This window comes from Lissotriton vulgaris, chromosome 12, assembly GCF_964263255.1.
Source record: "Lissotriton vulgaris chromosome 12, aLisVul1.2, whole genome shotgun sequence".
In the NCBI taxonomy this organism is placed as follows: Eukaryota; Metazoa; Chordata; class Amphibia; order Caudata; family Salamandridae; genus Lissotriton; species Lissotriton vulgaris.
The window spans coordinates 447,005,523-447,019,211 of record NC_141700.1 but is presented as its reverse complement, the minus strand read 5'-3'; the positions used below and the strand labels follow the sequence as shown (position 1 = coordinate 447,019,211).

The following is a 13,689-nucleotide window of genomic DNA, read 5'->3' as shown; positions in this document are numbered from 1 at the left end:
AGGAGTGGCGATTGTCTATCGTGACAGCTACAAATGCCGAATTACCCCTATAACTGTGCCATCTTGCGAAAGTTTTCATTTTTCACTTTATTTTTCCCCCACCACTACTTTTTCTGGCATCCTAGCCTACCGTCCTCCTGGTGCTCTCAATAATTTTATAACTAAAATGACGGACATTACTGCAGGTATCATCTTGTCCTCACCCAACTTCACCTTGTTAGGTGATTTTAACTTGCACTTAGACGACCCCCATGATACTGCAGCTAACACCCTCTGCTCCAATCTTTCCGCGCTAGAATTACAACAAAAGGGATTTCTTCCAACCCACAATAGAGGTCACTTGCTGGACTACATTTACAGCAATATTAGCGATCTCTTGGTCGAATCCCCAGTCCCGTTACCCTGGACGGATCATTTTTTAATTCCCTTCATTTGGCGCACTAATCTTTCCCCCTCCACTTGCGGCCCCGTTAAACATCGAGGCAGGAAATGGTCCTCACTTCCTCTCTCCGCCTGGGAAGCCGCCCTGGTTAAAAATTTACCCGGGAAAGTGTCGAATTCCACCATAGCAGCTAACAATTTTGATGAGTGGATTTCTACCACACTTGACACGGTCCTTCCTGTACAGGCTACCAACCTTATAAAAAGACCCAGAGCCGCCCCATGGTTTACTTCCACTCTCAAGACCATGAAATTAGCCTGTCGCAAATCTGAAAGAGCCTGGAGACAAGATTACTCCAAGTCTAGGAAGGATGATTATAGAGCCGCTATTAGGCTCTATAAACAGGAGATAAAGACAGCACATGCCGCCTTCTACGGCAGCAAAATTAATGCAGCCGCTAACGCCCCAAGGGAGATTTTTAAAATTGTCAAGTCACTTATCTCACCCCCTGCGGAATGTCTCTCTGCTGATGGTGCCCAAAACCGCTGCAACAAACTGGCTAAGTTCTTTTCTGGGAAAATACAGAATATATATTCTTCTTTTCGGGATGTTAATAATGACCTGGACCCCCTCCTCCCCTCCACTTCTGATATCGCAGTTCCGTGTAGGCTTGACACAATTCCACCTCTAGACTCTTCGGCTCTGGATAAGCTTATCTCCAAAGTCACTTCAGGCTCTCCCAACGATTCAGCACCCCCTCAGATTCTGATTAAGGCCATGGACATAGTTCACCCGGCCATACTGGACCTTCTCAACACTTCCATCTCCTCTAAATCCGTACCTCCCCCCTGGAAGTGCGCGATGGTGAGGGCCCTGCTGAAGAAGCCCAGTCTCGACCAATCCAATTTGGCGAACTATCGTCCTATTTCCTTGCTCCCTTGGCTGAGCAAACTGCTGGAGAGGCATGTAAATAACACTCTGATGAACTATTTGGAGTCAAATAGTCTTCTACGTGCCTCCCAGACAGGGTTTCACCCCCTACATGGGACCGAAACCGACCTCCTAGCAGTAACAGAGGAAGCAAGAGCAGTGTTAGACCAGGGTGGCAAAGTTGCCATCATCTTATTAGACCTCAGCGCCGCGTTCGACACGGTTAACCATGTCACGCTATTACAACGTCTGGCGGACATGGGCGTGTCGGGCCCGGCTCTGGACTGGCTGACATCATTCCTGACTGACCGCTTCTTCCAGGTCTTCGAGGGCGAGGCAGTGTCACCTAAACATCCTCTCAGGTGTGGGGTTCCTCAGGGTTCCTCCCTGAGCCCCACCTTATTTAACACCTACATGGAACCCCTCGACAGGATTGTCCAACCCTTCGGTGTGCGTATTATCACCTACGCGGACGACACTCAACTGGTGGTCTCTTTAGACCACACGGAGGTGTCGTCCAACACCCTAGGCCCCTGTCTTGAGGCTGTTGCCAGATGGATGCAATCTTCCTGTTTAAAACTCAACGTTGAGAAGACAGATGTTATCTTATTAGGTAACCCCTCCCCCTCTGTCTTTGCTTCCATCTGGCCACCATGTTTGGGCCCGTCCCCAGCCCCCAAGGACCAAATAAAAAGCTTGGAAGTTTGGCTTGACACTGCCCTGAATTTCTCAGCTCAAGCCACAAAGACCGCAGCCACCTGTTTTGGACTGATGAGGATGCTGCGGAAGGTGCTCCCTCTGCTTCCATTTCAGGCAAGGAGGATCCTAGTCCAGGCTCTCATACTATCTCGCCTGGACTATGGGAATGTCCTCTATATGGGAGCCCCTTCCTTTGTTATCCATAAGCTCCAAGTCACCCAAAACAGTGCAGCTCGCCTGCTCTACAACCTCCCCCGCTGGCAATCAGCAAGGAATGCCCTAAGGGAACTTCACTGGCTCCCCATAGCGGCCAGAGTGCAATTCAAGGCTATGTGTACTCTTCACAAAGCCTTTCATCACCTGGGCCCTGCAATCCTACAGCCTTTTGTTACTCCCTATGTTCCGTCATGCTCCCTTCGATCTGGGATCCTCCAGCTGGCCTCCTCTACCAGAGTTAGGAGAGCCCGTTGGGGAGGCCGCTCCTTTTCACACACCGCGGCTAAGCTCTGGAACACTCTTCCTCTAACCTTGAGAGGGACCACTAATCATCTTTCCTTCAGGAAAGCCCTGAAAACCCACTTGTTCGCCAACTCCTGCTGATCTACCCGAGCCCGTGCTAACTTAGTCTTCTGTCATAAGCGCTACGAGGCCTCCGGGTAGATAGCGCTATACAAGTGATTCTTCATTCATTCATTCATTCATTCATTCATTCTATGAACTTTAGAATAAGTTATCTTAACAATTAAATAAAATGATTGGTATTGTGAAGATTTTTGTAGGAATGCATTGACTGAAATAGGGAAAAGAAAATGACAAAGAACAAGATAGAGGTGAATGATCACTCTATTGTTATGTTATGTTATGTTATAACCAATTTATAAAGCGCACTTAGACCAAGGTTTCATGGCGCTGTTTTGAGCGGTTGTGATTTAACTGTTCTGACGTGACTTCCGAGGGGATGGTTACTCATGTGCCTGTATGAACAGCCATGTCTTAAGTTGCTTTCTGAACCGAAGTAGATCAGGGCAAGAACGGATTTCCCATGGGAGTGAGTTCCATAGTTGTGGGGCCAAATGTCCAAAGCGACACCCACCATGTCATTTGCGCTTGAATTTTGTGCTCACCAACAAATTCTGATGTTTGGAACGGAGATCACGGGTTGGAACATACCTCAGTATTAAATTGTTAATAAAAACTGGGCTATAACAATTTAGAGATTTGAATGTGAGGCAGGCGGTTTTAAAGGTGGCCCGCTGAAGCAGTGGGAGCCAATGGAGTTTTTTTATCAGAGCTCTGGCCGATTGCCACTTAGGCTGCTGATAAATCAATCTAGCTGCCTGGTTCTGTACAAGCTGGAGCCTCTTGATCTGATAGGAGGGGAGGCCTAGATAGATTGAGTTAGCATAGTCTAGATGGGATAAGACTAGGCCAATCACAACTTGTATCAGTGCTGCCTGGGAGAGTAGGTGGTGTATCTTTTGGATCTTCCGCAGCTGGAAAAAGCATTTAGATACAACCGAGCCCACTTGAGTGTTTAGGGACAGATCTTTGTCAATAATCACCCCTAGGCTTTTTACGGAAGAGGAGGGTTTAGGGAACGTCCCTAGTTCTGCTGGCCAATAGTGAGGCCCCCAGGATGTACAACTATCTCCTATCAGCAGTACCTCGGTCTTTCCGGGGTTCAATTTTAGGTGGTTGTGATCCATCCAGTTGCGGATGAACACCATGGTGTCCTGAAAGTTGGAGATTGATTCAATGGAGTTGTCTATGGTAAAGGAAAGCTGCAGATCGTCTGCGTAGTTGAAAGTCGTTACTTTCCTCTGTTTTAAGGCTTTAATTAGGGGGAGTAAGTAGATGTTAAACAAATGTGGGGATAGGGAGGAGCCCTGGGGAACCCCACATGTGATATTCAGCCCTGGTGCTGTAAAATTAGCCAGGCGAACAGCCTGTGTACGATCCTCCAGGAATGAGGTAATCCAACTTAGGGCCCTACCTTGGATGCCTGCGCGCTCGACACGGTTGTTGAATTCAACTAATCAATTCTTCAGCAAGGTATAGTTTAAAATTATATGAATAGGGTAAACTTCAAATTAGAGAGGTGTTTTTGAATAAATGAAGAGTCTTCATTCATCTTAAGTGTTTGAGTAGAGAAGTGTGTGAACTTAGAAAAGAATATGAAAGTGAAAAAGCAATATTCTCTTGAACACCATAAAGAAAAGTGTTTCAAAATTAAGAATCAAGTGGGTGCTGTGGCTTAGCTGGTTAAAGCGCCTGTCTAGTAAACAGGAGATACTGAGTTAAACTCTCAGCAGTGCCTTGCTTTGCTCATTGTAATATAACAAATCATTTTCATTAGGTCTTATTCCAATACAATTAAAATATAAAAGTCTGATTCATCTTACTGTTGAACAGATCATCTTAAACCTTATAAAAACCCAAGTATTTTCAAGATTATAGAATGAATACTGTTATTGCAAAATGAAAAAAATACATATCTATGAGAAAGAGGTAGATTACATTTCTACCTAGATTTGAGCAATATTAATACCTTCATGAAAAAAAATTGTAAAGAATTCAAGAAATGAAATTGGGTTTTATAAGAGTACCTGTTTATTAAAACATATTAATCCAGCGTAGTGATTGAGTATCTTTTCGTGTTTAAGATTACAATACATATAAAGAAGAATTTATAGCAGAAAACACATTTTCATCATCAACAATAAATTATTTATGCATTTTTTATTATTAACGTTGGTGCTGTGGCTTAGTGGTTAAAGCGCCTGTCTTGTAAACAGGAAATCCTGAGTTCAATTCTCAGCAGCACCTAACTGTTTTCTCCATGCTTTCCGAATAATTTTCATCAAACAAGTGTTGAATACAATTTAAGAATAAACATCTGGTTCTATGAACTTTAGAATAAGTTATCTTAAAAATTAAATAAAATGCTTGGTATTGTGAAGATTTTTGTAGGAATGCATTGACTGAAATAGGGAAAAGCAAATGATAAAGAACAAGATAGAGGTGAATGATCACTCTATCGTTGAATTCAACTAATCCATTCTTTAGCAAGGTATATTTTAAAATGATATGAATAGGGTAAACTTCAAATTAGAGAGGTGTTTTTGAATAAGCGAAGAGTCTTCATTCATCTTAAGTGTTTGAGTGGAGAAGTGTGTGAACTTAGAAAAGAATATGAAAGGGAAAAAGCAATATTCTCTTGAACACCATAAAGAAAAGTGTTTCAAAAGTAAGAATCAAGTGGGTGCTGTGGCTTAGCTGGTTAAAGCGCCTGTCTAGTAAACAGGAAATCCTGAGTTCAATTCTCAGCAGCACCTGATTGTTTTCTCCATGCTTTCCAAATAATTTTCATCAAACAAGTGTTGAATACAATTTAAGAATAAACATCTGGTTCTATGAACTTTAGAATAAGTTATCTTAAAAATTAAATAAAATGCTTGGTATTGTGAAGATTTTTGTAGGAATGCATTGACTGAAATAGGGAAAAGAAAATGACAAAGAACAAGATAGAGGTGAATGATCACTCTATTTTTGAATTCAACTAATCCATTCTTCAGCAAGGTATATTTTAAAATGATATGAATAGGGTAAAATTCAAATTAGAGAGGTGTTTTTGAATAAGTGAAGAGTCTTCATTCATCTCAAGTGTTTGAGTGGAGAAGTGTGTGGACTTAGAAAAGAATATGAAAGTGAAAAAGCAATATTCTCTTGAACACCATAAAGAAAAGTGTTTCAAAATTAAGAATCAAGTGGGTGCTGTGGCTTAGCTAGTTAAAGCGCCTGTCTAGTAAACAGGAGATCCTGAGTTCAACTCTCAGCAGTGCCTTGCTTTTCTCATTTTGATATAACAAATCATTTTCATTAGGTCTTATTCCGATACAATTAAAATATAAAAGTCTGATTCATCTTACTGTTGAACAGATCATCTTAAACCTTATAAAAAGCCAAGAATTTTCAAGATAATAGAATGAATACAGTTATTGCAAAATGAAAAAAAAACATATCTATGAGAAAGAAGTAGATGAAATTTCTACCTAGATTTGAGCAATATTAATACCTTCATGAAAAAAATTGTAAAGAATTCAAGAAATGAAATTGGGTTTTTTAAGAGTACCTGTTTATTAAAACATATTAATCCTTGCGTAGTGATTGAGTATCTTTTCGTGTTTAAGATTACAATACATATAAAGAAGAATTTATAGCAGAAAACACATTTTCATCATCAACAATAAATTATTTATGCATTTTTTACTATTAATGTTGGTGCTGTGGCTTAGTGGTTAAAACGCCTGTCTCGTAAACAGGAAATCCTGGGTTCAAATCTCAGCAGCACCTAACTGTTTTCTCCATGCTTTCCGAATAATTTTCATCAAACACATGTTGAATACAATTTAAGAATAAACATCTGGTTCTATGAACTTTAGAATAAGTTATCTTAACAATTAAATAAAATGATTGGTATTGTGAAGATTTTTGTAGGAATGCATTGACTGAAATAGGGAAAAGAAAATGACAAAGAACAAGATAGAGGTGAATGATCACTCTATTGTTGAATTCAACTAATCCATTCTTCAGCAAGGTATAGTTTTAAATGATATGAATAGGGTAAACTTCAAATTAGAGAGGTGTTTTTGAATAAATGAAGAGTCTTCATTCATCTTAAGTGTTTGAGTAGAGAAGTGTGTGAACTTAGAAAAGAATATGAACGTGAAAAAGCAATATTCTCTTGAACACCATAAAGAAAAGTGTTTCAAAACTAAGAATCAACTGGGTGCTGTGGCTTAGCTGGTTAAAGCGCCTGTCTAGGAAACAGGAGATCCTGAGTTCAACTCTCAGCAGCGCCTTGCTTTTCTCATTGTTATATAACAAATCATTTTCATTAGGTCTTATTCCGATACAATTAAAATATAAAAGTCTGATTCATCTTACTGTTGAAAAGATCATCTTAAACCTTATCAAAACCCAAGTATTTTCAAGATTATAGAATGAATACTGTTATTTCAAAATGAAAAAAAATACATATCTATGAGAAAGATGTAGATGAAATTTCTACCTAGATTTGAGCAATATTAATACCTTCATGGATAAAATTGTAAAGAATTCAAGAAATGAAATTGGGTTTTATAAGAGTACCTGTTTATTAAAACATATTAATCCTTCGCTAGTGATTGAGTATCTTTTCGTGTTTAAGATTACAATACATATAAAGAAGAATTTATAGCAGAAAACACATTTTCATCATCAACAATAAATTATTTATGCATTTTTTACTATTAACGTTGGTGCTGTGGCTTAGTGGTTAAAGCGCCTGTCTCGTAACCAGGACATCCTGAGTTCAATTCTCAGCAGCACCTAACTGTTTTCTCCATGCTTTCCGAATAATTTTCATCAAACAAGTGTTGAATACAATTTAAGAATAAACATCTGGTTCTATGAACTTTAGAATAAGTTATCTTAAAAATTAAATAAAATGCTTGGTATTGTGAAGATTTTTGTAGGAATGCATTGACTGAAATAGGGAAAAGAAAATGTCAAAGAACAAGATAGAGGTGAATGATCACTCTATCGTTGGATTCAACTAATCCATTCTTTAGCAAGGTATATTTTAAATTGATATGAATAGGGTAAACTTCAAATTAGAGAGGTGTTTTTGAATAAGTGAAGAGTCTTCATTCATCTTAAGTGTTTGAGTAGAGAAGTGTGTGAACTTAGAAAAGAATATGAAAGTGAAAAAGCAATATTCCCTTGAACACCATAAAGAAAAGTGTTTCAAAATTAAGAATCAAGTGGGTGCTGTGGCTTAGCTGGTTGAAGCGCCTGCCTAGTAAACGGGAGATCCTGAGTTAGACTCTCAGCAGTGCCTTGCTTTGCTCATTGTAATATAACAAATCATTTTCATTAGGTCTTATTCCAATACAATTAAAATATAAAAGTCTGATTCATCTTACTGTTGAACAGATCATCTTAAACCCTATAAAAACCCAAGTATTTTCAAGATTATAGAATGAATACTGTTATTGCAAAATGAAAAAAAAATACATATCTATGAGAAAGAGGTAGATGAAATTTCTACCTAGATTTGAGCAATATTAATACCTTCATGAAAAAAAATTGTAAAGAATTCAAGAAATGAAATTGGGTTTTATAAGAGTACCTGTTTATTAAAACATATTAATCCTTGCGTAGTGATTGAGTATCTTTTCGTGTTTAAGATTACAATACATATAAAGAAGAATTTATAGCAGAAAACAGATTTTCATCATCAACAATAAATTATTTATGCATTTTTTACTACTAACGTTGGTGCTGTGGCTTAGTGGTTAAAGCGCCTGTCTCGTAAACAGGAAATCCTGAGTTCAATTCTCAGTAGCACCTAACTGTTTTCTCCATGCTTTCCGAATAATTTTCATCAAACAAGTTTTGAATACAATTTAAGAATAAACATCTGGTTCTATGAACTTTAGAATAAGTTATCTTAAAAATTAAATAAAATGCTTGGTATTGTGAAGATTTTTGTAGGAATGCATTGACTGAAATAGGGAAAAGAAAATGACAAAGAACAAGATAGAGGTGAATGATCACTCTATCGTTGAATTCAACTAATCCATTCTTTAGCAAGGTATATTTTAAAATGATATGAATAGGGTAAACTTCAAATTAGAGAGGTGTTTTTGAATAAGTGAATAGTCTTCATTCATCTTAAGTGTTTGAGTGGAGAAGTGTGTGAACTTAGAAAAGAATATGAAAGGGAAAAAGCAATATTCTCTTGAACACCATAAAGAAAAGTGTTTCAAAATTAAGAATCAAGTGGGTGCTGTGGCTTAGCTGGTTAAGGCGCCTGTATAGTAAACAGGAGATCCTGAGTTCAACTCCCAGCAGCGCCTTGCTTTTCTCATTGTTATATAACAAATCATTTTCATTAGGTCTTATTCCGATACAATTTAAATATAAAAGTCTGATTCATCTTACTGTTAAAAAGATCATCTTAAACCTTATAAAAACCCAAGTATTTTCAAGATTATAGAATGAATACTGTTATTGCAAAATGAAAAAAACTACATATCTATGAGAAAGACGTAGATGAAATTTCTACCTAGATTTGAGCAATATTAATACCTTCATGAATAAAATTGTAAAGAATTCAAGAAATGAAATTGGGTTTTATAAGAGTACCTGTTTATTAAAACATATTAATCCTTGCGTAGTGATTGAGTATCTTTTCGTGTTTAAGATTACAATACATATAAACAAGAATTTATAGCAGAAAACACATTTTCATCATCAACAATAAATTATTTATGCATTTTTTACTATTAACGTTGGTGCTGTGGCTTAGTGGTTAAAGCGCCTGTCTCGTAAACAGGAAATCCTGAGTTCAAATCTCAGCAGCACCTAATTGTTTTCTCCATGCTTTCCAAATAATTTTCATCAAACAAGTGTTGAATACAATTTAAGAATAAACATCTGGTTCTATGAACTTTAGAATAAGTTATCTTAAAAATTAAATAAAATGCTTGGTATTGTGAAGATTTTTGTAGGAATGCATTGACTGAAATAGGGAAAAGAAAATGACAAAGAACAAGATAGAGGTGAATGATCACTCTATTGTTGAATTCAACTAATCCATTCTTCAGCAAGGTATAGTTTTAAATGATATGAATAGGGTAAACTTCAAATTAGAGAGGTGTTTTTGAATAAATGAAGAGTCTTCATTCATCTTAAGTGTTTGAGTAGAGAAGTGTGTGAACTTAGAAAAGAATATGAACGTGAAAAAGCAATATTCTCTTGAACACCATAAAGAAAAGTGTTTCAAAACTAAGAATCAACTGGGTGCTGTGGCTTAGCTGGTTAAAGCGCCTGTTCAGTAAACAGGAGATCCTGAGTTCAACTCTCAGCAGCGCCTTGCTTTTCTCATTGTTATATAACAAATCATTTTCATTAGGTCTTATTCCGATACAATTAAAATATAAAAGTCTGATTCATCTTACTGTTGAAAAGATCATCTTAAACCTTATCAAAACCCAAGTATTTTCAAGATTATAGAATGAATACTGTTATTGCAAAATGAAAAAAAAATACATATCTATGAGAAAGATGTAGATGAAATTTCTACCTAGATTTGAGCAATATTAATACCTTCATGGATAAAATTGTAAAGAATTCAAGAAATGAAATTGGGTTTTATAAGAGTACCTGTTTATTAAAACATATTAATCCTTCGCTAGTGATTGAGTATCTTTTCGTGTTTAAGATTACAATACATATAAAGAAGAATTTATAGCAGAAAACACATTTTCATCATCAACAATAAATTATTTATGCATTTTTTCTATTAACGTTGGTGCTGTGGCTTAGTGGTTAAAGCGCCTGTCTCGTAACCAGGACATCCTGAGTTCAATTCTCAGCAGCACCTAACTGTTTTCTCCATGCTTTCCGAATAATTTTCATCAAACAAGTGTTGAATACAATTTAAGAATAAACATCTGGTTCTATGAACTTTAGAATAAGTTATCTTAAAAATTAAATAAAATGCTTGGTATTGTGAAGATTTTTGTAGGAATGCATTGACTGAAATAGGGAAAAGAAAATGTCAAAGAACAAGATGGAGGTGAATGATCACTCTATCGTTGGATTCAACTAATCCATTCTTTAGCAAGGTATATTTTAAATTGATATGAATAGGGTAAACTTCAAATTAGAGAGGTGTTTTTGAATAAGTGAAGAGTCTTCATTCATCTTAAGTGTTTGAGTAGAGAAGTGTGTGAACTTAGAAAAGAATATGAAAGTGAAAAAGCAATATTCCCTTGAACACCATAAAGAAAAGTGTTTCAAAATTAAGAATCAAGTGGGTGCTGTGGCTTAGCTGGTTGAAGCGCCTGCCTAGTAAACGGGAGATCCTGAGTTAGACTCTCAGCAGTGCCTTGCTTTGCTCATTGTAATATAACAAATCATTTTCATTAGGTCTTATTCCAATACAATTAAAATATTAAAGTCTGATTCATCTTACTGTTGAACAGATCATCTTAAACCCTATAAAAACCCAAGTATTTTCAAGATTATAGAATGAATACTGTTATTGCAAAATGAAAAAAAAATACATATCTATGAGAAAGAGGTAGATGAAATTTCTACCTAGATTTGAGCAATATTAATACCTTCATGAAAAAAAATTGTAAAGAATTCAAGAAATGAAATTGGGTTTTATAAGAGTACCTGTTTATTAAAACATATTAATCCTTGCGTAGTGATTGAGTATCTTTTCGTGTTTAAGATTACAATACATATAAAGAAGAATTTATAGCAGAAAACAGATTTTCATCATCAACAATAAATTATTTATGCATTTTTTACTATTAACGTTGGTGCTGTGGCTTAGTGGTTAAAGCGCCTGTCTCGTAAACAGGAAATCCTGAGTTCAATTCTCAGTAGCACCTAACTGTTTTCTCCATGCTTTCCGAATAATTTTCATCAAACAAGTTTTGAATACAATTTAAGAATAAACATCTGGTTCTATGAACTTTAGAATAAGTTATCTTAAAAATTAAATAAAATGCTTGGTATTGTGAAGATTTTTGTAGGAATGCATTGACTGAAATAGGGAAAAGAAAATGACAAAGAACAAGATAGAGGTGAATGATCACTCTATCGTTGAATTCAACTAATCCATTCTTTAGCAAGGTATATTTTAAAATGATATGAATAGGGTAAACTTCAAATTAGAGAGGTGTTTTTGAATAAGTGAATAGTCTTCATTCATCTTAAGTGTTTGAGTGGAGAAGTGTGTGAACTTAGAAAAGAATATGAAAGGGAAAAAGCAATATTCTCTTGAACACCATAAAGAAAAGTGTTTCAAAATTAAGAATCAAGTGGGTGCTGTGGCTTAGCTGGTTAAGGCGCCTGTATAGTAAACAGGAGATCCTGAGTTCAACTCCCAGCAGCGCCTTGCTTTTCTCATTGTTATATAACAAATCATTTTCATTAGGTCTTATTCCGATACAATTTAAATATAAAAGTCTGATTCATCTTACTGTTAAAAAGATCATCTTAAACCTTATAAAAACCCAAGTATTTTCAAGATTATAGAATGAATACTGTTATTGCAAAATGAAAAAAACTACATATCTATGAGAAAGACGTAGATGAAATTTCTACCTAGATTTGAGCAATATTAATACCTTCATGAATAAAATTGTAAAGAATTCAAGAAATGAAATTGGGTTTTATAAGGGTACCTGTTTATTAAAACATATTAATCCTTGCGTAGTGATTGAGTATCTTTTCGTGTTTAAGATTACAATACATATAAACAAGAATTTATAGCAGAAAACACATTTTCATCATCAACAATAAATTATTTATGCATTTTTTACTATTAACGTTGGTGCTGTGGCTTAGTGGTTAAAGCGCCTGTCTCGTAAACAGGAAATCCTGAGTTCAAATCTCAGCAGCACCTAATTGTTTTCTCCATGCTTTCCAAATAATTTTCATCAAACAAGTGTTGAATACAATTTAAGAATAAACATCTGGTTCTATGAACTTTAGAATAAGTTATCTTAAAAATTAAATAAAATGCTTGGTATTGTGAAGATTTTTGTAGGAATGCATTGACTGAAATAGGGAAAAGAAAATGACAAAGAACAAGATAGAGGTGAATGATCACTCTATTGTTGAATTCAACTAATCCATTCTTCAGCAAGGTATAGTTTTAAATGATATGAATAGGGTAAACTTCAAATTAGAGAGGTGTTTTTGAATAAATGAAGAGTCTTCATTCATCTTAAGTGTTTGAGTAGAGAAGTGTGTGAACTTAGAAAAGAATATGAACGTGAAAAAGCAATATTCTCTTGAACACCATAAAGAAAAGTGTTTCAAAACTAAGAATCAACTGGGTGCTGTGGCTTAGCTGGTTAAAGCGCCTGTCTAGTAAACAGGAGATCCTGAGTTCAACTCTCAGCAGCGCCTTGCTTTTCTCATTGTTATATAACAAATCATTTTCATTAGGTCTTATTCCGATACAATTAAAATATAAAAGTCTGATTCATCTTACTGTTGAAAAGATCATCTTAAACCTTATCAAAACCCAAGTATTTTCAAGATTATAGAATGAATACTGTTATTGCAAAATGAAAAAAAAATACATATCTATGAGAAAGATGTAGATGAAATTTCTACCTAGATTTGAGCAATATTAATACCTTCATGGATAAAATTGTAAAGAATTCAAGAAATGAAATTGGGTTTTATAAGAGTACCTGTTTATTAAAACATATTAATCCTTCGCTAGTGATTGAGTATCTTTTCGTGTTTAAGATTACAATACATATAAAGAAGAATTTATAGCAGAAAACACATTTTCATCATCAACAATAAATTATTTATGCATTTTTTCTATTAACGTTGGTGCTGTGGCTTAGTGGTTAAAGCGCCTGTCTCGTAACCAGGACATCCTGAGTTCAATTCTCAGCAGCACCTAACTGTTTTCTCCATGCTTTCCGAATAATTTTCATCAAACAAGTGTTGAATACAATTTAAGAATAAACATCTGGTTCTATGAACTTTAGAATAAGTTATCTTAAAAATTAAATAAAATGCTTGGTATTGTGAAGATTTTTGTAGGAATGCATTGACTGAAATAGGGAAAAGAAAATGTCAAAGAACAA

The 13,689-nt window shown here is 35.6% G+C and overlaps 12 non-coding genes across 12 annotated transcripts; all 12 read left to right on the top strand.

Moving 5' to 3' along the window:
- Window positions 1-4,764: 4,764 nt before the first annotated feature.
- TRNAT-UGU (transfer RNA threonine (anticodon UGU)) lies at window positions 4,765-4,837 on the top strand. The gene has a single exon. It is a non-coding gene; the product is annotated as a tRNA-Thr (tRNA).
- Window positions 4,838-5,272: 435 nt separating this feature from the next.
- TRNAT-AGU (transfer RNA threonine (anticodon AGU)) lies at window positions 5,273-5,346 on the top strand. The gene has a single exon. It is a non-coding gene; the product is annotated as a tRNA-Thr (tRNA).
- Window positions 5,347-6,799: 1,453 nt separating this feature from the next.
- TRNAP-AGG (transfer RNA proline (anticodon AGG)) lies at window positions 6,800-6,873 on the top strand. The gene has a single exon. It is a non-coding gene; the product is annotated as a tRNA-Pro (tRNA).
- A 437-nt stretch (window positions 6,874-7,310) lies between these two features.
- On the top strand, window positions 7,311-7,383 carry TRNAT-CGU (transfer RNA threonine (anticodon CGU)). The gene has a single exon. It is a non-coding gene; the product is annotated as a tRNA-Thr (tRNA).
- Window positions 7,384-8,331: 948 nt separating this feature from the next.
- TRNAT-CGU (transfer RNA threonine (anticodon CGU)) lies at window positions 8,332-8,404 on the top strand. Its single transcript has one exon. It is a non-coding gene; the product is annotated as a tRNA-Thr (tRNA).
- A 946-nt stretch (window positions 8,405-9,350) lies between these two features.
- On the top strand, window positions 9,351-9,423 carry TRNAT-CGU (transfer RNA threonine (anticodon CGU)). The gene has a single exon. It is a non-coding gene; the product is annotated as a tRNA-Thr (tRNA).
- A 435-nt stretch (window positions 9,424-9,858) lies between these two features.
- On the top strand, window positions 9,859-9,932 carry TRNAT-AGU (transfer RNA threonine (anticodon AGU)). The gene has a single exon. It is a non-coding gene; the product is annotated as a tRNA-Thr (tRNA).
- A 437-nt stretch (window positions 9,933-10,369) lies between these two features.
- On the top strand, window positions 10,370-10,442 carry TRNAT-CGU (transfer RNA threonine (anticodon CGU)). Its single transcript has one exon. It is a non-coding gene; the product is annotated as a tRNA-Thr (tRNA).
- Window positions 10,443-11,390: 948 nt separating this feature from the next.
- Window positions 11,391-11,463, top strand: TRNAT-CGU (transfer RNA threonine (anticodon CGU)). Its single transcript has one exon. It is a non-coding gene; the product is annotated as a tRNA-Thr (tRNA).
- Window positions 11,464-12,409: 946 nt separating this feature from the next.
- Window positions 12,410-12,482, top strand: TRNAT-CGU (transfer RNA threonine (anticodon CGU)). The gene has a single exon. It is a non-coding gene; the product is annotated as a tRNA-Thr (tRNA).
- Window positions 12,483-12,917: 435 nt separating this feature from the next.
- On the top strand, window positions 12,918-12,991 carry TRNAT-AGU (transfer RNA threonine (anticodon AGU)). The gene has a single exon. It is a non-coding gene; the product is annotated as a tRNA-Thr (tRNA).
- A 437-nt stretch (window positions 12,992-13,428) lies between these two features.
- On the top strand, window positions 13,429-13,501 carry TRNAT-CGU (transfer RNA threonine (anticodon CGU)). The gene has a single exon. It is a non-coding gene; the product is annotated as a tRNA-Thr (tRNA).
- The last annotated feature ends 188 nt before the right edge of the window (window positions 13,502-13,689 follow it).